Below are 27,015 nucleotides of genomic sequence, written 5' to 3'. Positions count from 1 at the left end.
CCCAGCCACTTCGTCCAGCTCCTCCCGGGGGATCCCGAGGCGTTCCCAGGCCAGCCGGGAGATATAGTCTTCCCAACGTGTCGTGGGTCTTCCCCGTGGCCTCCTACCGGTCGGACGTGCCCTGAACACCTCCCGAGGGAGGCAATCGGGTGGCATCCTGACCAGATGCCCGAACCACCTCATCTGGCTCCTCTCGATGTGGAGGAGCAGCGGCTTTACTTTGAGCTCCCCCCGGATGACAGAGCTTCTCACCCTATCTTTAAGGGAGAGCCCTGCCACCCGGCGGAGGAAACTCATTTCGGCCGCTTGTACCCGTGATCGTGTCCTTTCGGTCATAACCCAAAGCTCATGACCATAGGTGAGGATGGGAACGTAGATCGACCGGTAAATTGAGAGCTTTGCCTTCCGGCTCAGCTCCTTCTTCACCACAACGGATCGATACAGCGTCCGCAGTACTGAAGATGCCGCACCGATCTCATAAATTTGAAAAAACAATGAATAAACCAACCATTCAGGACTTTAAACTGCTCATTTTGCAACACACTGATCTATTTTGATGTGCCCAAGCCAGATACCTGGCATCTTTTCTTGGATGCTAATGTCGGGGCTCAGGCTTTGAGCTGAGGCAACCTTCATTATCGAACGAAGGTGTTCATCAGTCATTATATCCCGTAGTACACCCGGACCACAGTCTTGGGGGCGTGCCTTAAAGGCACTGCTTTTAAGTACTCTACGAGCTGTCGTCAAGTCCGCTTTTCATGCATTCTAACAACGTGCAGACCCAGCCATAAGATATGTGCGGCTTCTGTACGCACACACACGTGAATGCAAGGCAGACTTAATCAACAGCGATACAGGTTACACTGAGGGTGCCCGTATAAAAAACTATAACACTGTTAGAAATATACACCACACTCTGAATCCACACCAAACAAGAATGACAAACACATTTCGGGAGAACAACAGCACCGTAACACAACATAAACACAACATAACAAATACCCAGAATCCTTTGCAGCACCAACTCTTCCGGGACGCTACAAAATACCCCCCCCCCCACACACACACCTTGTAGCGCCATACAGGAACATTTTTAAATGTTTTATTTAAATTCACATAATTTATTTGCTCAAAACTTGGTAACAGTTTTATCCAAAGTTCCATCTGGGTTTATTTTGAAGATAAATTTGCCAGTGAGCAAAGAGTTGTAGTCTCCTCACTCATATTTGCACTGACGTATGCATTGACCTGATCACACAGCCTTTCAGGTAACCATCCGCCGTTAAGGTGGATTTCTCATACTTGGCAAGTATGAGAATTAGCGGTGAATGCGGTGTCACCGCGGCACCCCCGCAATATATGATCGGCGGGCCAGCTTTAGTGTTACCGGTAATTTGATATCGCCTCAAGGGCCAAGTGAAATTACACGGCGGGCCAAATTTGGCCCGCGGGCCAGAGTTTGACACCCATGTTCTAAACGTATGGACAAAGGGGGAAATCAATAAAGAAATGTGGCAAGGCTCTAATGAGATATCTTAAGATCACAGATTTAATACTTAAATTGTAGGTTTTTTATTTTATTTATTTTTATTTTATTTATTTATTTTATTTGTATTATTATTTTTCCCCTCCCCTTTTGTTATGTGTGGTTTTGTGTAAATACATATTTGGTATGTATATACCAACATAGTATGTAACTAGCGATGTCCGATAATATCGGACCGCCGATATTATTGGCCGATAAATGCTTTAAAAAGCAATATCGGAAATTATCGGTATTGGTTTCAAGATTATCAGTATTGGTTTCCAAAAGTAAAATTTGTGACTTTCTAAAACACAGCTGTGTAAACGGACGCAGGAAGATGTACAGAGCGCCAATTAATCCTTGAAGGCGCTGCCTTTGCGGACTGGCCCAGTCACATACTATCTACGGCTTGACACACGACTAGCGAATGCAACCATACTTGATCAACAGCCATACAGGTCACACTGAGGGTGGCCGTATAAACAACTTTAACACTGTTAGAAATATGCGCCACACTGTGAACCCACACCAAACAAGAATGACAAACACATTTCGGAAGAACAACCGCACCGTAACACAACATAAACACAACAGAACAAATACCCAGAACCCCTTGCAGATGCTTGTTTTCATTTAGAAAAATCTACCTCTCACACGTGATGACAAGTCAAAAAAGAATCAGCCCACTCTTTGAGCTTCATCTATTGCACAAATAAACTCATAGTCTGGACTGAGTGAAGCTGTTTTATTTATGTTTTGTGCCTTTTTTTCCCATGCACTTTAAAGGATGGCTGTGTTTTCTACTAGTCTAGACTGAAGCAGTTTTATTAATGTTCATGAACTTTAAAGGATGGCTGTGTTTTCTACTAGTCTAGACTGAAGCAGTTTTATTAATGTTCATGCACTTTAAAGGATGGCTGTGTTATCTACTAGTCTAGACTGAAGCAGTTTTTTTTTATATTTGTGCCTTTCTTGTTTTGATTTGCACATTTTTGTTACTCATGCGAATATGTTAAGAACAGGGCAGGTTGAGCCCAGTTTATAGTATACTCTGGACTGAAGCTGTGTGCCTTCATTGTTTTTGTAGCTGTTGTTTTGAGGCATGTTTAAAAAAAATAAAAAAATGCACTTTGTGAATGTCAAAGTACAGTGTTTCCCATAGTTGTAGTGGGTATCACGATTATTTCAGGGAGAGCATGTCCCAAATTCCAAGCTGCTGTTTTGACGCATGTTAAAAAAATAATGCACTTTCTGACTTCAATAATAAATATGGCAGTGCCATGTTGGCATTTTTTTCCATAACTTGAGTTGATTTATTTTGGAAAACCTTGTTACATTGTTTAATGCGTCCAGCGGGGCATCACAACAAAATTAGGCATAATAATGTGTTAATTCCACGACTATATATATAGGTATCGGTTGATATCGGTATCGGTAATTAAGAGTTGGACAATATCGGAATGTCGGATATCGGCAAAAAAGCCATTATCGGACATCCCCATCTGTAACCTAAGTACCGTATTTTCCGCACTATTAGCCGCACCTAAAAACCACAAATTTACTCAAAAGCTGACAGTGCGGCTTATAACCCGGTGCGCTTTATATATGGATTAATATTAAGATTCATTTTCATAAAGTTTCGGTCTCGCAACTACGGTAAACAGCCGCCATCTTTTTTCCCCGTAGAAGACGAAGTGCTTCTTCTTCTACGCAAGCAACCGCCAAGGTAAGCACCCGCCCCCATAGAACAGGAAGCGCTTCTTCTTCTACTGTAAGCAACCACCCGCCCGCGTAGAAGAAGAAGAAGCGCGCGGATATTACGTTTCATTTCCTTTGTGTGTTTACATCTGTAAAGACCACAAAATGGCTCCTACTAAGCGACAGGTTTCTGGTTCATGAAAAGACGCAATCTCTCCATCCGCACACGGACTACTATTTCACAGCAACTGCCTAAAGACTTTCAAGAAAAGCTGGCTACTTTCCGTGCATATTGTAAAAACAAGATAGCTGAAAAAAAGATCCGGCCAGAGAACATTATCAACATGGACGAGGTTCCACTGACTTTTGATATTCCTGTGAACCGCACTGTGGATACAACGGGAGCACGTACGGTGAATATTCGCACCACAGGGAATGAGAAGTCATCCTTCACTGTGGTTCTAGCTAGCCATGCTAATGGCCAGAAACTTCCACCCATGGTGATATTCAAAAGGAAGACCTTGCCAAAAGAGACCTTTCCAGCCGGCGTCATCATAAAAGCTAACTCGAAGGGATGGATGGATGAAGAAAAGATGAGCGAGTGGTTAAGGTAAGTTTACGCGAAGAGGCCGGGTGGCTTTTTTCACGCAGCTCCGTCCATGTTGATATACGACTCCATGCGCGCCCACATCACGCTGGTTTTTAATATATTATTAAAGTTTGACTGACCTATCTGACTGTTTTTTTGACATTCCTTTAGCGCAGTTAGATGCGGCTTATAACACGGGGCGGCTTATAGGTGGACAAAGTTTTGAAATATGCCGTTCATTGAAGGCGCGGCTTATAACCCAGGGCGCCTTATGGTGCGGAAAATACGGTACTCACCCTGAGGATACACACTCCAGTACAGTAGGTGGCGGTATGCACCTATAACATTGGTTGCGACCCGCCATGAAATGAAGAAGAAGTTTCAGCGGGTTACCTTTCTGCATGTACCGTTTGAAATTTGAGTAGTTGTAAATCTTCTAACCTGACGACGCCATGGATGAAGATGGAAGTACTTTTTCGAGTATGGATCTGACAACAGTTGCAGTGTTGAAAGGTAACGCTAATTTGCGTTTATATGTATTTGCACGTTAAGCTAACTGTAAAGTTCTCACATGCTAATTTAAAAAAAACTGGGCTTCTAGCCAAACGTCTAGAAACAGGTAACAGCTACAGGAAAAGCCTCGTCTTTAAAATGATATGACGATGAATGACACTGTTTTATCGGCAGAAACTTTTTGAAGGAACAACTTGTAAACTGTTAGCTGACTTTACATTTAGTATATTTTGAGTTGGCTAATGTTAGCATGGTTGATGCGGTAAATGGGGGCGGCGGGGTGCACTCGGGTGAAGGCGCAGTGTTCATTCGAACACTGTGCAATAAAACACTGCTTTCTGACATTAGTCATATTAGTGGAAATGGCAGGCAGACTTTACCTAAAATGTAAATACCTATTCCTGCGTAATATGTGCTTTTGTGCTGCCACCACTGACTTAACAATCAGGTTATGACCTTATACTGTATATTTACATTGTGAATGTATGTGTTTTTCAGCTGCTAATATTAGCACGGAGATACTTTGATCTTGGAAATATCATCACAATCTGGAGGCAGTTCCCCAGGGGCTGAACAGGTGGATGGTAAGAGCACATACTAAGATTATGTGTTTGTATTAAAAGTACTAAAATAATTAATAATTAAATTGTTTAATTATTATTTAGTAAATGCAACAGTATCATCATCACTCTAAAACTACAAAATGTATAATAAGGCTGCTAGTTTAGGCATTTTATTAGATCATAAAACATTAACTGACTATATTAAGATATTTTATTTAAAAATGGGCTAATATATGTGACCCAATAACACAAAAACTGCTAGCATTCTAGTTTACCTGTAATCTTTATGAATTAGAATCATCAAGATTTTATGGTCATGGTAACAGCTTTAGCTAAGTCTGGTTCTGGTGGTTCAGCTGCAAAGAGCAGAGAGAGTGAACACTCCTGCTGACTTAAGACTTCAGACTCATGGTAACTATTGCTTTGAGTAGTTGAGTTGTGAGAACGTGTAGTGAGTGGTGCGGATATACTATCATATTTCATTTTAGAAGGCATTTATATTTATACGTGGTTTAGTTTTAGATAACAAATAGTGAAGTGATTGCTAACATAACCATTCATCTAAAAGTAAGTAACTTTGAATATGTGTATGTCTATTCAAACTGTAATGGTAGAAACTGAAACAGTGAAAGTAATTTCATTTCAACAATAGGGCCTGAAAGTACTGACAGCCTACAGAACTAGACCAAACACTGCAAAGTTCTACAGGAGCTATATAAATCCAGGCCCAGACCTAACAAGAAGGATGTTGCCCCTGTAGTACCAAGCAATACTTGCCAACCCTCCCGATTTTCCCGGGAGACTCACGGGGCAACCATTCTCCCGAATGTTTCCCGATTTCCACCCGGACAGCAATATTGGGGGGCGTGCCTTAAAGGCAATGCATTTAGCGTCCTGTACAACCTGTCGTCAAGTCCAATGTTCCTCTATACAAACAGCATGCCGGCCCAGCCACATAGTATATGCGGCATTTACACACACATAAGTGAATGCCATGCGTACTTGATCAACAGCCATACAGGTCACACTGAGGGTGGCAGTATAAACAACTTTAACACTGTTACGAATATGCGCCACACTGTGAACCCACACCAGACAAGAATGAAAAACACATTTCGGGAGAACATCCGCACAGTAACACAACAAAACAAATACCCAGAACCCCTTGCAGCACTAACTCTTCCGGGACGCTACAATATACACCCAGCTACCACCAAACCCCGCCCCCAAACCCCCATCTCCCGAATTCGGAGGTCTCAAGGTTGGCAAGTATGAGCAAGACGGGCTTACATTGACTGTGATGTTTTGAAGGAGAAGGGCAAACCTACCAAGATCCTTCAAAAAAGTGGATCATGTAAGAAAATCTAATAAATTTAAGTTGATTTATGTTTAATATGATTGTTGGAGTAATTCCCTTAATTATTTTACAAATTAAAGACTGTTAGCCATTTTTTAATTTTTTTTAATGAAGGACAGATGTTGGCCAGGTTTTTTTTTTTTTTGGCAAAAATTGTTGTAGTCACAAAGCAGGTTACTCTGCAATTTCTACTTGCATAGTAGGTCAAAAACATTTTTCAATTCACTAGATTTTGATTGGAATGTAGATTTTCAAAGAGGTTTGCTATCTGTCCCTTTGTGGTAGATAATGGATGAACTATAGCGGATGCGTAGTCAAGGGAATTCCCACTTCATACCTGAACTGAAGAACCGCTGGAGGACATTTTGCGAGAAGATTCAGTTTCATGGAGTTTTCAAAAAAAGTAATGAGACCTCCACTGGCAGATGAAGGTAAGTACTCACACATCACTTGATGACTTGAATCCATAGGCTGGCCACAGTAGTCAGTGATGCTGGTGCTGCTCAGTTTCAAACATCCACCAAGTATTCACCATTGACATAATTCGTCAACCATCCTAATCACTCCAACCACTAATGTTTCTTGTCTTGTTGCTCTGTCTTTCTCTGTTTTTGTGGGGTTTTTTTAAAAACTGACTGCAGTAATTAAAAGTGTTTTGTTTTACAGTAAAGCAAGCGGTTGCGATGATAAAAGCTTTGCCAGACATCTTTCCATCCCCTATTGCTCCACCAAAGAAGTTGGGGCAGGCCATGCTTCAAATCCTTGAGGTAAAAAATGTTGTATGACATTTTTTCCTGTACTTTACAGCAGGGCTATTCAACTGTGTTGTTAGGGAGCCACATTTTTAGAAAGCCAAGTGCCAGGGGGGGCTACACACTTTCCTGATTTTTTTTGCACAGTCTTTCAGCATTTCGATGATGGCCAATAATTGTATTTTTTTTCTGTGCACCTTGAATATAATAAAGAGTTGAAAAGAAATTGGATTCATATCTTCATTTAAGCAAGTGACATTTACTGTTCTGTTAGTCAGGATTACTGATTGTAAGCATTAGTTTGATTTATGAATTCCACAGGATGTGGCATTTTAAGAAAATTATACTACATAATGAGAAATATATTCTTAACTGCTGCCTTTCCATTAAGAAAAATAAATTAGTTTTTAGTATACGTTTGCTGGTTTCAAGAAATGTAATGCCGAGCGCGTATCATTATGTCAAGATAATGGCACTAGCATGTACTTAATTTAAGAATATGTTTCACCATATTGAGAAATATTCTCAATATGTTGAGAAAACAAACTAGTTTTTAGTATAAGTTTGCTGGTTTCAAGAAATGTAATGCCTAGTGCATATACTTATGTCAAGATAATGGCACTCGCATTTACTTAATTTAAGAATATTTTCAACATATTTAGAAATAAGGTCTCATTTTGTATTCTATCAAGAAAAGTGCACTTGTTATTAGTGAGAATATACTTATTTTAAAAGGTATTTTTGGGTTCATTGAGGTTAGCTCATTTTACTTGTTTTGGAAAGTCTTGACAAGCCAAATGTTCTCGTTCTATTGGCAGATAATTTTGCTTAGTGTAAGTAAAATACTCCTAATTTTTTTTTTTTTTTTTTCTTGTTTATGAACACTGACTTTTTGCAGTGTAAGAGATGGAAACTTTTTCCATCGCCTCTATTTCCAGAGACATTGAGTGAACAGAGAAAACATTAAGAGAATGTGGCTCATGTATTCCTTTAATTTTGTCATTTGACCTATACTTGTAGGTGCTAAGTTATTATTTTATTCTCAGGGAAATTATTTAAATGGCTTACATCATTTATTCAGATTGAATTGTTTTCTTTTTGACATGTCAAATAAATAAATATCAACTGTGTTATGTTGCAAATAGACTTTTCTCTGGGGACAGGCTGGTAAACTTTTTTCAGGGGTGGTGGTGTTCACTCTCGCCTGGGGCGTCAAATGATCGAGAGCCGGCCCTGCAAACCCATGACAAGTTTCTCCCTTTGAGAGAGCCTTCATACCTACATCGCAGGGAACTAAAGATTCAAGGGGGTCGATCAGTTAATAGGGGTCACACCTCAGCTACAACAGTGTGTGCCAGCAAATGTAAGAAGGCTTAAAGAAACAGTTCAGTGATGCATAAGTGGTACAAGCTCTCCTCAGGGTCATCAAACCAGGAATTTTAAAAGACATGTTGATGAACAAAGGCACTAGAAGCTTTTTTCCATTCCCATTTGGGCAAGCAAAGTAACACCGAGCTGTTTCAGGGGCTTAATTGCACCAAACAACAAGACAATTAGACGCCACAACAGTTCCTCTGCAGGGCCATAGAACTGAAACAAAAGGTCATGCTTCCGTCCAAACACACTGACACAGATGTTGGGTATATTGCAAGTACAGTACAAGATGGTTTTCTCCGCACTGTGTATCAAGGCCTCGATCATCCATCCATCCATTTTCTACCTCGTGTCCCTTTCGGGGTTGCTGGAGCCTATCTCAGCTGCATTTGGGCACGTTGCCACCTCATCACAGGGCCAACACAGATAGACAGATTCACACACTAGGGCCAATTTAGTGTTGCCAATCAACCTATCCCCAGGTTCATGTCTTTGGACGTGGGAGGAAGCCGGAGTACCTGGAGAGAACCCACGTAGTCACGGGGAGAACATGCAAACTCCACACAGAAGGACCCCGAGCCCGGAGATCGAACCCAGGACCTTAGTATTGTGAGGCACATGCACGAACCCCTGTTTCACCATGCTGCCCGGCCTAGGTCATAAGCATGACAATGTGAGCTAAAGCAATGCTTTTGGACACTTACACATCAGAGGAAGTAATCCTGAAACAAATGAAGAAAATAATGAGTGACGAAAAGGAGAGGCAGCAACGGCTAAGCCCAACCACCTGTCAAAGGCTCACAAATGTGCGCAGTGCTCCATCAGAAATATATGCTGCTCAGTGTCCTAGTATAAAGGAGGAAAAAGAGCCACAAACAGATGCAGTCCAGAAAAACTTGAAAAGCTAACAAGTATGGTTGAGCTCATGAGACAGTCCATGCAAACACAGGCGGCAGAACAATACAGTACAGTTCATTCTGGAAAAAGCAAAGGAGACCGCAATGGGGCAAACCATAAAGCTGTCACAAGTGTGTGGAGCAAATTTTTCTTGACTGCCCTCATTGCTTCCACTGTGTTAAAGAAGGCTACGGCGACTGATCCGTCAGGGAAACTGGAGCCGGTCCCTGTTAAGAGACAAACAGTGACTGTATTACAGCAATCGTCCCACCCTGAACAACCTGAAAATGAAAGAGAGACACAAAGGCACTGTCAAACTAAAGACAAAGTAATAGAAACAAGACAAAAACAACTAGACAAGACAGCCACCCCATTCAATCATGACCTGCTTCCTGATGAGGAAGAGTTAAGGTGCATGTTGTGAATGGCAAATGAATTGCTGGGTTTCCCTCACAGTCAATCTAATGGAAAACAAAAACCCTAACCAATCAATCACTGTATATTTTCTTGTCAGCAGCCTTTCTCTGGAAAGACCAATACTGGGCTTCAATTTCTTGGAAGAAATGATACTAGAACAATCTCAAAAGCTAATTCCAACGCTCACAGTTCTACTTTGCAACGCCATGCTGATAGTAGTAGAAAAGGCAGAGTTACTGATAAGCTAAATCCAGGCTAACAAACCCTTTGTGCAATTCGGGTAATACAGGACACATTCATCCCAGCAGGTCAGGTGACCTGGGTCAAGTGTCAAGTTCCTCCTCACATTAGTTCATCGGACACAGTCGTCTTGTTTGAGCCTAATGACAACAATGTGCAGCTGACAGAAGTGGATGATGGAAATGCAACATTCAACAAAACCCTATGTAATAGTACCTGTAGGCACATTACCAAAAATCCATTCACTCTACAAAAAACAACAGCACTTGGCAGGATCCACTTTGTTAAAGTGATTACAACACCCAAGCCCACAGTGACTGTTAACAGTGCCGTGGCAAGATCTGCCGACATTAATCGAACTCCATGGCAAACTCCCCTCAACTTCAACCACTTTGACTATGAACTAAAATCAAAAGTTAACAAAATGCTGTGTGAAGAAGCAGGACCTTTTGCATCTGACAGCGAGGCTATTGGATGTATCCCAAGCCTGCAAATGTCACAGATTAAATCCCTCTACAGAGAGCATACTCAGCAGTACCAAAGCCACTGTTTTAAGAGGTCAAGAAGTATGTGCAGGAGCTGCTGGTGAAAGGCTGGATTGTCAAATCAAAGTTCCCATATGATGCCCCAGTCCTCTGTGTTAAAAAAAAAGACAACAGCCTTCGTCATTGCATCGACTTTCACCTCCTGAATAAAAAGACTGTCTCTCATAGACATCCACAGCCCAGGATACAAGACCTGACAGACACATTGGGGGACTACACCTGGTCTAGTATCCCTGGACTAGGGAAAAGCCTACCATCAAAATTTTGTTGCACATGGCTTGCGTCACCTAACTGCCTTCATCAGAAGAATGCTGAATCCCATATTTGTTATGCAAGAACTTTTGATGAACATGTGGAGGCACTACGTAAAGTTCTCCAGGCTCGCCAGTACCATGTGGTGCAATTGAGACCTGAAAAATGTAATCTCTTCAGAAAATAAATCTGGTACGTGGGTTGCCTTGTATCAGCTCAGAGCAATCGGATTTAACAAAACCTCATCGAGCTGGAAGCAATCTTACTTGGAGGGGAGGGGGCAGGTGGTAGAGGTGAACGGCACTGTGTACCCGCCCTCTCTCTCTCTCGGTGAGCTGTGGAGTCCCCCAAGGCAGTATATTGGGGCCTTTACTGTTCCTAATATACATAAACGACTTGTCATCGGCATGCAACTGGGAATTTAATTGTTCTTGTTTGCGGATGACTCGGCCTTGCTGGTATCAGACAAGGACAAGTCACCGGTGGAGAAAATCCTCAGTGCTGAACTCTGTAGAACATGCACCTGGCTCGCTGACAACAAGCTATCCATACACTTGGGTAAAACGGAATCCATCCTATTTGGGTCCCACATCAACCTTAAGAAAGTCAATGACTTCACTATAAAAGTGGGTGACATTGTTATCACCAGGAAAGATGAGGTCACCTACCTAGGTTCCATTCTAGAGACTAATCTTTCCTGTGATAAAATGGCAACCAAGGTAATCAAAAAGGTCAACCAACGAACGAGATTTCTTTATAGAATCTCCTCTCTGGTCAACAAAAGCACCATGAGGATTCTGGCGGGAACTCTCGTTCAACCCTTTTTCGATTACGCATGCACCTCAACCGCAATAAAAGTTCACCTCCAGGCAGCTACAACCCTAAACTAACACCCTCCCTGGATTGTTAATAATCAAATGCAGATACTTTTTCTTATGCCTTCTGATCGATCGATCGATACTCTCTCTCTCTCTCCCTCTCTCTCTGCCCACTACTTGCTGTCCATATCCTACCAAGTCAGACCTACACTGTTCCAATATCCATTTCTCTGTTCTCAATTGTTGATGACTGATAACAACCAAACCGCACCCACCCCCCCACCCCGGATTGTAAATAATGTAAATAATTAAATGTGATGATCTTGTGTGATGACTGTATTATGATGATAGTATATATCTGATAGTATATATCTGTATCATGAATCAATTTAAGTGGACCCCGACTTAAACAAGTTGAAAAACTTATTCGGGTGTTACCATTTAATGGTCAATTGTACGGAATATGTACTTCACTGTGCAACCTACTAATAAAAGTCTCAATCAATCAATCAATCAAAGCTGATGGTTTAAAGACAGACCCACAAGACCTTGCAGCAATCAAAGCTCTAACAAGCAAGACACCGCAGACAGTTGGTGAGGTGAGGAAACTAACTGGATTCTTTGGCTAATATTGCTCATACATACAGGATTTTTCCAGGATTGCAAAACCAATCCATGCTGTTACAAACTCAGCCAGAGAAGACCCAAATCCCAGCAGATCGAAAAACAACCAAAAGGCCAGAGTTGTCCTCCAGAGGACCTGTTGATTGGAACCCTGAACGTCAGACAAGTTTAGAACAATTGATCGCTCTCCCAACTAACCCACCTGTCTTGGCGTAATCTAATTTTAACCCCCTTTTTACGCTACATACTGACACCTCCGACAAGGGATTAGAGCAGTGTTTTTCCAACCACTGTGCCGCGGCACACTAGTGTCGTGAGATACAGTCTGGTGTGCCGTGGGAGATGATCTAATTTCACCTATTTGGGTTAAAATTATTTTTTGAAAACCAGTAATTATAGTCTGCAAATTATGTGTTGTTGTTGAGTGTCGGTGCTGTCTAGAGCTCGGCAGAGTAACCGTGTAATACTCTTCCATATCAGTAGGTGCTAGCCGGTAGCTAATTGCTTTGTAGATGTCGGAAACAGCGGGAGGCAGTGTGCATGTAAAAAGGTGTCTAATGCTTAAACCAAAAATAAACCAAAGTCGAGTGCCCCTAAGAAAAGGCATTGAAGTTTAGGGAAGGCTATGCCGAACGAAACTAAATCTGAACTGGCTATTAAGTAAACAAAAACAGAATGCTGGACGACAGCAAAGACTTACTGTGGAGCAAAGACGGCTTCCACAATGAACATGGCATGACAACCAACAATTTCCCCACAAAGAAGGATAAAACCAACTGAAATATTCTTGATTGCTAAAACAAAGTAGATGCAGGAAATATCTCACCAAGGAAGACATGAAACTGCTAAGTGAAAATACCAAAAAAAGACAAAAAAACACCAAAATAGGAGCGCAAGACAACAACTAAAACACTTAACACAGGAAAACACAAAAAAACTCAAAATAAGTCAGGGTGTGATGCGACAGGTCATGACAGTACATCTACTTTGAGACACGAGCTATAGTGATGCATGGTTGGTTATGGTATAAATTAATATCCAACAATTGCGACAACGACTTTTTACTGTCAACTGAGTTTAGTTTAATGATTTCAGCTGGTGGTGTGCCTCTGGATTTTTTTCAAGGCATAAAATGTGCCTTGGCTCAAAAAAGTTTGAAAAACACTGGATTAGGGGTTGTGCTGTTCCAGCGCCAGAATGGACAAATGAGAGTCATTGGCTATGGTTCAAGGACATTGACACCAGCAGAACACGATTACCATCTGCACAGTGTAAAACTGGAGTTCCTTGAATTGAAATGGGCTGTGTGTGAAACATTTTGTGAATATCCGTAATACTCCCCCCCCATTTCACAGTTTACGCGGACAACTACCCGTTGACTTATGTCATGAGTACAGCAGAAATCAATGTTGTTGGCCCATTGCTAAGGCAATGTTGTTGTTGGAGAACTGTCAGACTTTCGGTTCGACATCAAGTAAAAGCCTGGAAAGTCAGATGCAGATGCAGACGAACTGTCTTGCCTCCCATTGGACATGGAGAAGTATTGTATAGTTTGTACACAAGAGCTCTAAAACGAAGCAGTACGTGCAACTGATGGTGTGCAATTCAGCCAGCGGAATGGAAGGAATTGGCCTGGGTGGAAGCACGGAACATATGTTCCCAAGAACCCACCCCACAACCTTTTTGTCACATGCGAAAAATTGACCATGATATTGTGAATGCGCAAGAGAAGATCAAGCTAAAGGAAATATTTTGGAGTTAAAGGAGTCGAACACAAAACTGACAGCTGACATGCACGCCTGTAAGTGGAGACACCCAAAAGCTGCTGTGTGAGTGGAGCAGGTTGTACCTTGAATGCCTACTCATTTACAGGTGGACAAACCGGCAAAACATGTGCTCGCCTCTGAAATACAGACAAAAATCTCTGAAGTTTTTACACTACAAAATAGATCGAGAAAGATTATACTGGCTTTTAATGGCAAGAGAAATTGAAGACTGTCACCCCAAAATGGCCCTGGACAGCTGCTGAACACATCTTTAATGACCTCATAGTAGGGCTGGGCGATATATCGATATACTCAATATATCGCGGGTTTGTCTCTGTGCGATATAGAAAATGACTGTATCGTGATATTCGAGTATACGTTCTCACGCAGTTGCTTTTAGCTGCTGGCATTACACTACAGGCTCTTCCCACTCCTTGTGTCTCCTTCTCACAGACAGCAAGCGCACCTTCTTACACACGTCACATACTGTCACGTCATACGTCACATACGTATACGCCCTCGTGGAGCAGAGAGGTAGCAGCATGGGTAACGTTAGCTGTGGTGCGAGTGGTAATACGAGAGAAAGAAGGTGTGAATCTGGTAACAAATGAAGGAATAATTAATTACCAAGGAAAACAAAAGGGGGTCTATCGTCTGGCGGTGGTTTGGCTTCAAGTGGGAATATGTCGAACAGACAACTCTCAAGTGTGGAGCAAAAGTGTTGCTACAAAATGTAGCATTACTGCTAATATGTAGCATCATTTGAAAAGTCCCTAGAGAATGAAGAGTGCTTACTCCGCATGTCAACATCTCCGTTCGGTGCCACACTCCCACACCATCAAAATGCAGAGGCAAACATTTCCAGATCAACACCGTATGAAAAAAACAAGTCAACAACAAAAGGAGATAATGTCCACAGTAACCTACCACATAGCGAAGGACGACTGTTTGATTTCCTATTATGCAGCTCATTTTTATTTGACAGTTATTGAAATATCTTGTGTAACTTCATGCACAGAAGTGCACTTTATTTGTTTTGAACTATTGTAGTAGCGTTCTGTGCATAAAGTGCACTTTAATTTAGTGTTGTTTTGATATGTCATCTTAGTGACATCATGCACAAAAGTGCACTAATAGCTTGTTCTAAAATGTCTCTGACAATCTTGCACTTTCTGTTTTGGAAATGACATGAATGTTTGTGCCACTGCTTAACTGTTTAATAAATACAGTTTTGGTCAATTGACTTAGTTGTGATTTCCATCTCTGCATGAAAGTTTAAAATGAGCATATATTAATGCAGTATGAACAAGAATGTTTTAATGTAGACACATAGAATCATCATACTGGTGTGATTATATGCATCAAGTGTTAATTCAAGGCTAAGGCAAAATATCGAGATATATATCGTGTATTGCGATATGGCCTAAAAATATTGAGATATTAAAAAAAGGCCATATCGCCCAGCCCTTCTTCATAGTCCAGTTCCGATATCCATTCAAATTACATCATGAGCAGGGCTGTGAATTTGAGAACAGATTGTTTTAACTGTTGCAAAGACTTTCAAGGTTTGGCCACTCACAAACGTCACCCTACCACCCACAAGGCAAGCCCGCTGAGTGGTTGAACCGTACCTTCCTCTAAATGTTAAGAACCTTGACTGATTATGAAAAGCTGCGGTGGAAGGATCACCGACAACAGCACCAGACATGAATCTACAGGCTATTCACCATTATAGTTGCCATCCACATCTCCCTGTCAACTTATTATTTGAATTGGATGAAGGAGGTGAGAGGAGTTGTATTGCAACCAGGAGACAGAGTTCTAGTCCGGAACCTCAGTGAACAGGGAGGACCAGCAAATTTAAGGTCATACTAGGAGAAGACTATCACTGTAAAAAGTAAACTTGCTGAGAAACCAGTATACATTGTTTATCCTGAAACTGAAGACAAAAAAAAACAGGACACTGCATGGCAATCTCCTTTTGCTGGTAAATGACTTAGCCTGTCGATGACACTCCATCTAAATCAGACCTATCTTTGAGAAGAAAGCATGTTATAAATGACAAAAAGAGAGACTGAACAGCACGCAAAGACATAGCACGAGTGATGATAATGAAAATGATTTGGATGATTGAGGCTATGGATACTGGCAAAAGAAACCTGCAGAAAGGACAAAGAGAAGACATGTTACCCATCATGACCCAGCATCTGTAAGGAAAGACAGTCATACTGTACCTGAAGAATTACCAAGTGCTGCTGAAGAGAAACAAGACACTTTTGAAAGCCAACCTGTACACACTGGACCTGTGGAAGGAGATGTAAATCAAAGAGACAAAGATACTGACTCAGAGGCTTGATCTTTGACCTCTCCTGTAGAGAACACTAATTCACAGGTTAGGAAGTTTTCTCGTGAAAGGAGGCCACGTCAGCTTCTCAAATATGAGTCTTTAGGTTTAAGTAAAAAAAAGTTAAAGTACCTTGTCACACACACACTTGGTGTGGTGAGATTATCCCGACCCTTCAACACAGTCACACACCACAGATCACTTAGTAACTGGACAAACAACACAATATGTGCCCGTCATAGAGAGTTGTAATCTGTTTTGTCGTGTATAATGACATCTGAAAGACATGATAGTTCGATATGTCTGTAAACTCCACCGATGGATAATCTATGATATCACATCTTTTTTTGATTAGTATAGGGATGTATTCCATCATTGTTAGAATGTTTTGCTCATATCTGCTTTTTGCAGGAAGATCTAGGCCCCTTGCATACTCAGAGTTTACACGCTGCAAGACAGCAATCTTGGCTTGGTTAACCACCACTGTTTTCCACTCCGGAATCCGGAAAAAGTCACGGAACACAAGCTATTGAGGTCCTAAATTGGCAATTCACAATTTTGAATATTTCCTTCTCTGGCACGCCAGTGAAGATCATCGAGCTGGGATTTTTATCTAAGGTATCATTTAAGTCCTAAATTGATAAAGGATTTTGAAACTTTTCTTCCAGACTTAGCTTTAATAACTACTTTGTAGATATTGGACTATCAACTAGTTCATTCATATTGTCCTTCAATCAATCAATCAAAGTTTATTTATATAGCACTTAATCACAAATGTTTCAAAGGGCTGCACAAGCCAAAACGACATCCTCTGCTCAGACCCTACATCAGGGCAAGACAAAACTCAACCCAATGGGAACAACGAGAAACCTTGGAAGGTACAGCAGATGTGGGGATCTCCCACTGGGTGACCGGTGCAATGGATGCAGAGTGGATACGGTTACTAATGAGAGAGTCCAGTCCATAGTGGGTCCAGCAGGGGATCATCTTGCATGTAGACAAGTCAGCAGCGCAAAGATGTCACCAACTGATGCAAAGAGGAGTGGTCCATACTGGGTTCTGACTTTGAACAGCTTGCGCCTGATCCGCTGTCACCGGGGGCAGAACAGAAAAGCGAGCCAGCAGATCAACTGGTCTAAAAAATGGGTCTATTGAAAGGCTAGAGTATACAAATTAGTTTTAAGATGTGACATAAATGCTTCTACTGAGGTAGTATCTTCAACTGTTATCGGTAGGGCATTCCAGAGTACTGGACCCCGAATAGAAATGCTCTAAAGCCTGCACACTTTTTTTGGGCTCTGGAAATCACTTATAAGCCGCAGTTCTTGGAATGCAGATTTCTGACCGGGACATATGGTGCAATACTATCAGCAAGATAGGATGGAGCTAGACCATTTAGACCATTTTATACGTCAGTAGTACAACTTTATAGTCGCATCTTGAGTGCACAAGTAGCCAGTGCAGGTGAGCCAGTATAGGCATAATATGCTCAAACTTTCTTGTTATTGTCAAAAGTCTAGCAGCCACATTTCGTACCAACTGTAATCTTTTAATGCTAGACATAGGGAGACCCAAAAATAATACGTTACAGTATTAAAGACTAAACGTAACGAACACATGAATAATGATCTCAGCGTTAGTGATGGACAAAATGGGACAAATTAGGAACATTCTTAATGTTACTAAAATTTTCCAGCCTTGCGCTGGTTAGTTCTAGCTTAACTGACTCCTCACTAACAGACACTGTAATTGCCTGTGTCTGAGCTTGCTCTATTGTAGTTTGTCAATCTTTACTCAAATGGTCTATATTTCTGTTAAGAGTGATGACGCCTTCCCAGTTAGGGTCAAGGCCGTCCCTCTGCCCCAAAAAGAGGGCCGATTATCAATAAACTTTAGTCCCAGTTCTCTACAAAAACTAATGAGCCACTTTTTAAGCGAGACTAATTTGCTCTACCTCTCAACATTGCCTCTCGCAGGCAGGGGGCCAGAGACAAGTACTCGATGCAGAGACATCTTTCTGGCGAGATTACAAGTCCGAGCTAAATTCCTCTTTGTAATCTTCAACTGTGTCATCCTAGTGTCATTTGAGCTGATGTGTACAACTATGTTCGCGTAGCTTGTGGTGCGATTAGCCCTTTTGTACGTGTTTACTAGGCCTAAGACTAGCTCCCTAAGACTAGCTTCAATGTCAGGTGCTCTGCCCCTGGTAATACACTTAATTATGGGTGGTTTACTAAGCTCTATGTTCTGAGTGATGGAGTCCCCTATGACTAAGGTGTGGTGCCCGGTAGACTGGGGTGTAGGACTAGCTAAACGGCTAAATCTATTATGCGTCTCAACGTGGCTTGTAGGCCGCTTAGGGCTGCTACAAACAGGCAAATGCTTCCGCAGCATCTAAAGTTACGAAATTACTCTAACTGGCGGACACAGTCCTCTAGTGGGGGCAACCTATCCATGAGATCGGTGCACGAAGAGCAGGGAGCCATAATCACGTTGTTTCTTTCACCAAGCTTAGTTCTTGCTGTCTTCGGAGCAGTATATTTATATAATTTAATAACCGTATATTGTTACATGTTGCTGTTTCTGCTTTGTTTACACAAGAAACAAATATGTTTTTATTAGAAAGTTGAAGAGGTAATTATTAAGTGAAGTGAAGTGAATTATATTTATATAGCGCATTTCTCTAGTGACTCAAAGCGCTTTACAAAGTGAAACACAATATCTAAGTTACATTTTTAAACCAGTGTGGGTGGCACTGGGAGCAGGTGGGTAAAGTGTCTTGCCCAAGGACACAACGGCAGTGACTAGGATGGCAGAAGCGGGGATTGAACCTGCAACCCTCAAGTTGCTGGCACGGCCACTCTACCAACCGAGCTATACCGCCCCATTATTATCATTCAATATCAACAGTGCTATTTCTATTGGTATTTTTATTCTCCATTTGTAGTTCAATAATGTTCAATGTCATGCTTGTGTTAATATTTACTTCAATAACTGCTTCTTTGTGAACAGTTTTTGTGTCATATTTGTACATATCGTATTTTGTTCTGTTGTTATTGTCTCGCTGTCTTTTCCCTGTCTTGTCCCCGCAATGTTCTCCTCTGTGTTCTTTTTTTTCTCCTTTCTATCCCCTCCTGCTTCGGTCACGCCAAACAATAACATAAATCCATTTAATAAAGTCAAATACAAATAAGGCAACAAGAGAAGTATCCCACACTTCTCATTTGTAAAGTAAATATGTACAAAAAAAACAAAAAAACAAAAGAAAGTTGATGTGGTCATTTCCGCATTGCTCAAAGATTAATACAATACTGTTTTCCAACTAAAGAAACAGACAGAGTTAGTGCGAAAGAGAAGAAGCAGATGACATGATGTTAGGCGCTTCACTCACATGAGACGCTGGGGGATACACCCATCATCACACTATATGTGGACCCATTGACCAGACTGCACAGCACATCACTAGAGAGTATTCACAGTGCTTCACTTTTTCCACATTTTGTTATGTTACAGCTTTATTCCAAAATGGAATAAATAATTTTTTGTCCCCAAAGTCATACACACAATATCCCATAAGGACAATGTAAAAAGTTTCCTAGTGCTTTTTCAAATTGATGAAAAATTAAAAAAAAACTAAGAAATTACATGTGTTTGTATGTTTTGGTATTTAAATGTTCTTTTCATAAAGGGATGTCGAAAAACAAAAGACTGGTTTATTTGAATTTCGTTTTAAAATACAAAAAAGAAAATTGAAAAACAAAGCAATTTTCTTTTTTGATTTTGAAAAGAAAAATGAATATCCACAGTAAAGAAAACAGAAAAACAGACCAAAACAAATACATTTTCATAACTTGTTTTGTTTTTTCCAAAGTAAAAGCAGGGATACCCATGTGTCTGGCTCGGTCTTTGGAGCCCTATGCAGAAAATATTTTAGACATGGCACAACAAGGTCTGACATTTACATACATGATGAATCTATATACACATATCATATGAAAGTGGAGGTAAAAAGAGATTTGATCGTGCATCATAGTACAGATTTTTTTACAGGCCAGTCCGCGGTCCTGTCTTTAAAATCACTACTTCCAGTTACGGTGTCGAAATGTGAAAACACATCAGTTTTGGTTTGATTTTCAGTTTTAGTTTCAATTATGTGTGCAGATATTTCTGTAGAAGTCTTTGAACTTTGTGCTATGTATTAAGTATTTTTTGTACATGTTAGCTAGCGTCTCATGCACACAGTACCATAGTAATTATCTCAGCTTTTTAAACACAATCAGGATTCCTCAAAGACCGCTCCATTCATAACAACATAAGACTGTCATGGACATTATTGAATACAAGGATCTCTCGGTGACTGCGTGGGTTCCCTCGGGTACTCCGGCTTCCTCCCACCTCCAAAGACAGATAGGTTGATTGGCAAAACTAGATTGACCCTAGTGTGTAAATGTGAGTGTGAATGTTGTCTATCTGTGTTGGTCCTGCGATGAGGTGGCGACTGGTCCAGCATGTACCCCGCCTTCTGCGCGAATGCAGCTGGGACAGTTTCCAGCCCCCCTCGCTACCCAGAAAGGGACAAGCGGTAGAAAACGGATGGATGGATGGATGGACTACACTGGATTTGGTATTATGTTTCGGGAGATAGAGGACTTTGTCATAAGATTAATAGTTGTGTCTTACTAGTCTCAGGCACAACCCTTTCCTAAAAAACAAAGAACAAATTTCAACTGCTATTGAAAAGATTCAAGAATTCTCTAATGTATCAGGACTTTGCCTGGACCTTAAAATATGTGAATTGTTTCCTATCCATGAATGTGTTAATAAATATATTTTCAAAGTCCCTGTAAAATCTGAGTTGAAATATTTAGATATTAACCTATCAAAAAAACAAAACAAAAAAATCGAATTAACTCCCAGAAAAGAAATATAGAAAATATAATTAAAGAATGCCAAACTATGCTAAATGTATGACAACCAAGAGATTTGTCAATACTTGGACGTCTGTACTTAACCAAAATGGAAAGTTTATCCAGATGTATTTATCCTGCTTATTCTCATTTCATACCAACTGCAATATAAAAAAAAAACATAAACCGACTCAACTTTAATTTCATTTGTGGAAACAAGACTGATATAAAAAAGGGCCAACATGGTGAAAGAATATAAAGATGGTAGCGGAGGGTGTATTTGGAATTTGTAGCGTCCCGGAAGAGTTAGTGCTGCAAAGGGTTCTGGGTATTTGTTCTGTTGTGTTTATGTTGTGTTACGGTGCAGATGTTCTCCCGAAATGTGTTTGTCATTCTTGTTTGGTGTGGATTCACACTGCGGCGTATATTTCTAACAGTGTTGAAGTTGTTTATACGGCCAACCTCGGTGTAACCTGTATCGCTGTTGATCAAGTATGCGTTGCATTCACGTGTGTGTGCGTACAGAAGCCGCACATATCTTGTAACTGGGCCGGCACGTTGTTAGAATGGATGAAAAGCGGACGTGACGACAGCTCGTAGAGGACAATAAAGGCAGTGCCTTTAAGGCACGCCCCCAAGACTGTGGTCCGGGTGGACTACGAGATATACTGACTGATGAACACCTTTGTTCGATAATGAAGGTTTCCTCAGCTCAAAGCCTGAGCCCCGACATTAATGAACCATCCAAGAAAAGATGCCAGGTATCTGGATTGGGCACATCAGATTAGATCAGTGTGTTGCAAACTGAGCAGTTTAAAGTCCTGAATGGTTGGTTTATTCATTGTTATTTTATTTTCAAAATGTATTAGCCTGTGGAAAAAGTTAATGTTGATATTTACCTCAGAAAGCTGCAAAAAGAAAAGAGGCATTGAATTTTTATTCAAATTGTATTTGATATGCCATTGATATTTTTTTATTATTATTATTATTATTATTATTTGAAACTCGATTTTGCATGTCACTATAAAGCCTTGCTTGTTCAATATTCTAAGGAAAACTTGTTTGGGTTCCTATTAAAAGGTTAATTTGTTCAACCTCGGCCTGCGGCTTTGTTCAGTTTTAAATTTTGGCCCACTCTGTATTTGAGTTTGACACCCCTGCACTAGATGGAGCCCTGGTACCACGTACATGTACCAAAGCTTGAGAATCACTGGTTTAAATGGTACCCTGGAATTTAACTGGTGGAAGTCATGGATTAAAAATTGTGATTCCTTCTGGAAATGCATTCCCCAAAAAATATTTGAGAAATTAGAAGGATTAAAGATCCATGATATTAAATTATTAGACTTTCACAAACAGATGCATCTTATTGGAAGATGATGCACACACACAACTTGTCACTAAATCACATTCCAATATGAAAGAACAGATTTGACACACAATCAAATAGTTGTAATGGTTGCATGCAGAAAAGTATTTGCTGGGTTGTAGATATTATGGATGCACAAGGCAACTTGCTTAATTATGAGCAACACATTTCACTTTCATCCACCACTTTCTGAATTTAAATAATTGCAAAAAGTATTGCCAAAACAAATCTTATTTCTGCTTAAAAAATAGTTTGTCGCACTGCTCATTATTTCTTCCAAAACTAATCCTACACATTCCATCAATTAACTGTTTTATTAGATCATGTCTTACAGTATATTTTAATCCAGGCAAACAAAATAATAATGTTTTTATTAAATTTGATAAAGACAAAATTTAAAAAATACATACCGTATTTTCCGCACTATAAGGCGCACCTAAAAACCACAAATTTTCTCTAAAGCTGACAGTGCGCCTTATAACCCGGTGCGCTTTATTATGATTCATTTTCATAAAGTTTCGATCTCGCAACTTCGGTAAACAGCCGCCATCTTTTTTCCCGGTAGAACAGGAAGCGCTTCTTCTTCTACGCAAGCAACCGCCAAGGAAAGCACCCGCCCCCATAGAACAGGAAGCGCTTCTTCTTCTACTGTAAGCAACCACCCGCCCCCGGAAGAAGAAGAAAAAACGCGCGGATATCACCGTACGTTTCATTTCCTGTTTACATCTGTAAAGACCACAAAATGGCTCCTACTAAGCGACAAGGATCCGGTTCATAAAAAGACGCAATCTCTCCATCCGCACACGGATTACTACCGTATTTCACAGCAACTGATATTCCTGTGAACCGCACTGTGGAACGGGAGCACGTACGGTGAATATTCGCACCACAGGGAATGAGAAGTCATCCTTCACTGTGGTTCTAGCTTGCCATGCTAACTTCCACCCATGGTGATATTCAAAAGGAAGACCTTGCCAAAAGAGACCTTTCCAGCCGGCGTCATCATAAAAGCTAACTCGAAGGGATGGATGGATGAAGAAAAGATGAGCGAGTGGTTAAGGGAAGTTTACGCGAAGAGGCCGGGTGGCTTTTTTCACACAGCTCCGAAGGCGAACACACCTTCACTAAGACGGGCAGACAGCGCCGGACGACATACGCCAACATTTGCCAGTGGATCGTAAATGCCTGGGCAGATATTTCGGTCACAACTGTGGTCCGAGCTTTCCGGAAGGCAGGATTCACAGAACTACTGGACAACAACAGCGACACTGACTCCGATGACTTCGAAGAGACGGAGCCGGCCATTTTGGAACCCACGCTTGCGCAACTTTTCAATTCGGACACCGAAGACGAAGAATTCGAAGGATTTACGAATGAAGAATAACTTCAGAAGGTGAGCGCTATGTTTATTTTGTGTGTTGTGACATTAACGTTCGAGCAACATTATGTTGCTATTGCTCTACACCATTTTGAATTTTACTATGTTTGTGATTGCACATTTGCGTACATTTTGGGACAGAGTTGTTAGAACGCTGGTTTTCAATATATTATTAAAGTTTGACTGAACTATCTGACTGTTTTTTTTGACATTCCCTTTAGCGCAGCGTAGGCGCGGCTTATAATCCGGGGCGGCTTATTGGTGGACAAAGTTATGAAATATGTAATTCATTGAAGGTGCGGCTAATAATCCGGTGCGCCTTATAGTGCGGAAAATACGGTATATTATATTTCTTCCATTATCAGACAAGGTGAAAGAAACTCACTTCAAATCCACAAACAATATTTATCCATATTTTTGGTCAAGTAAATACATCAAGTACTGACAAATGTCTTTGTTACTTGCATAAATTTATCTTAGCTTGACATTCTTTAATTTTATTTTCTATGTTTGTTTTCTGGGTGTTATTTTTTTATTTTATTTTTGATAGGTTATACCTAAATGTTTTCATCTCAGATAGGCACATTGCAAACATTTTATTCACACATTCATGGATAGGGAAACAATTGATTTTTTTAAGTTCCAGACAAAGTCCTGATACATAAGAGGAGAAAATACTTCAGACATGGCACAAAGTGCCAAGACTTATACAGAAATATGTATGCACATATCAATAGAAACTGAAACTGAAAAGCAAACCATAAATTGATGTATTTTCATATACACGACAACGGAACCGGAAATAGTGATTCCAAAGACAGGACCGCAGACTGGCCTTTAAGAAAATCTGTACTGTGATGCGTGATCAAATCCCTTTTTACCTCCACTTTCATATACGTGTGCATGTGCAGACAGATATATGTAAATGTCAGACCTTGTTGTGCCATGTCTAAAATATTGTGTGTAGGGCTCCAAATAAATTTTAGCCAGACACACGGGTACTGTAGTATCCCCGCTTTTACTTTGAAAATAAAACTCCCAGTGTCAGACTATGGAAAAACTATCCGTTTTGGTCTGTTTTTCCATTTTGTTTACTGGAATCTTAATTTTTCTTTTCAAAACCAAAAATGAAAATCACTCTGTTTTGTTTTTTTTGTATTTTATAACGAAATTCAATAAACCAGTCTTTTTTTTTGTTTTTCAATATCACTATATGAAAAGCAAATTGAGATTCCAAAACATACATTGACCATAAGTATTGAAACCCTTTGAGATCTCTTCAGAGATGTTCGATCAGATTCAAGTCAGAGCTCTGGCTGGGCCACTCAAGGACATTTTTACAGAGTTGTCTTGATGCCATTCCTTTAATATCTTGGCTGTATACTAAGGGTCCTTGTCCTGGTGAAAGATGAACCGTCGCCCCAGTCTGAGTTCAAGAGCATTTGGAGTAGAACTTCTCGTGGAAGCTCCCATCACTATGTAAGAGCAGTGAGGGTGAACGGAGGACTAAATTTGTATTTCAGAAGTGGGGTGGACACAATTGGCAGTACATCGGATGTGGATTGGGGGGGCAGGTGGTTTGAAGGATAAGATGCATGTTTTGGATTATTAATACAATAACAATTAACAAATAAATACAGTAACAGAAACAATTATGGGATGACTACTACCTTTTTTTTTCTACATTGGACATGGATCAACTCACTATGTACTGCTCTCCAGATCATGATTGCATACATGACTTGGCCACCAGAGTCAGGCATAATACTGTATCGACTGCTATTTCTACCGGATGTTGGATAATGTTTACATGGATTAATGTATTTTGAGTTTTATCGGTTTGATACTGTATGTGCACTACTTTAAAAAGTGAATCTTGTCCTCTAAAAAAAAGTAAGGATCTACTATAGTTGTCATTGTTTACACCACATGCACAATTCACCAACATGGTCTCGTTCTAATGCCACACTTTTTAACAAAAATTACAATATTAAACATCACTAGTACACACTATTTTTAGTAGTAAAGGAGACAATTAAACACTCGTTCTTCTGGTGACTCAAGCTTGACATCGTTTTATTTAAAATAATATGACGTGTGTGTTATTATTACTGTGTATGTGTCTGTACTGCATGTCTAGTTGATAGATGATGGCGAGGTTTTGTTGCCATAGTGCTAATAGTAACTATTGTACATCACCACCACATATTTTAATGTTGTACCCCCGACTTAAACAAGTTGAGAAACTTATTCGGGTGTTACCATTTAGTGGTCAATTGTACGGAATATGTACTGTACTGTACTGTGCAATCTACTAATAAAAGTTTCAATCAATCAATCAATGAGCATGCCTTCTCCCTGTCGGTGCGGCGACAGAGCGGTAAGGAGTCGGTGGCGACAACATAATTCAGTACTGTGGCGGCTTTCTTTGCCCCATGCCGGAGTTTTCAGACTTTCCCACTCTGGAGCCAGTTTTCAAACACTTTCGTTACAGACAACCAAAATTGCCATTTGCGTGGGGATAAAAGGCTGAAAGGGTACATATCTTCACCGTTTCGACCTAAAGACAGTTCTGTGGGGAAATGCTTTCAGTCTTTTTACGCCTGGCACAAGTATTTGACTTGTCTCCATTCATTAGTGTTACATAATTTTTAGAAGGTAAAAAGAGCAGGGGACAAAAATTGCCTTTTAAAAAGTGTAGGAGACATACCCCCTCCGGCCCCAATTATCAACTGTTGCTTTCCAAGGTAAATCATGTATATTGATTAACTCATAGAAGTCTGTGTGCAACATAAACAACAAAGTAACTATTATATGTTTATTATGTTATGTTTTGAGGTAATGTACAAAACTCGGTCGTGGAACAAATCATTCTTGTAAGTTGTGGTACCACTGTATGTAGCGACCACTCAAAGGAAACAGCAAAAGTGGCCGCTCTAAACAACCAATAGCTTGGCTTTATTTTCTTCAGTCAGATTTTTACACTTTCTTGTCTGTTATCTGGCATTTGTCTAAAAATGGTTATATCTGTACAGTATCGGAAATAAACAATACAAAAAAGGAATATGTGCTGGTTTAATAAGTACA

General features: G+C 40.5%; 1 protein-coding gene across 1 annotated transcript in view; it reads right to left on the bottom strand.

Moving 5' to 3' along the window:
- arrdc1a (arrestin domain containing 1a) overlaps positions 1 to 27,015 on the bottom strand; it is a 96,803-nt gene that overhangs the window by 56,795 nt on the left and 12,993 nt on the right. The gene's annotated exons all lie outside the window — the stretch shown is intronic.

Source organism: Nerophis lumbriciformis, linkage group LG33 (assembly GCF_033978685.3).
Source record: "Nerophis lumbriciformis linkage group LG33, RoL_Nlum_v2.1, whole genome shotgun sequence".
Lineage (NCBI taxonomy): Eukaryota > Metazoa > Chordata > Actinopteri > Syngnathiformes > Syngnathidae > Nerophis > Nerophis lumbriciformis.
The sequence above is the reverse complement of the archived record's forward strand: the minus strand, read 5'-3'. Positions and strand labels throughout refer to the sequence as shown.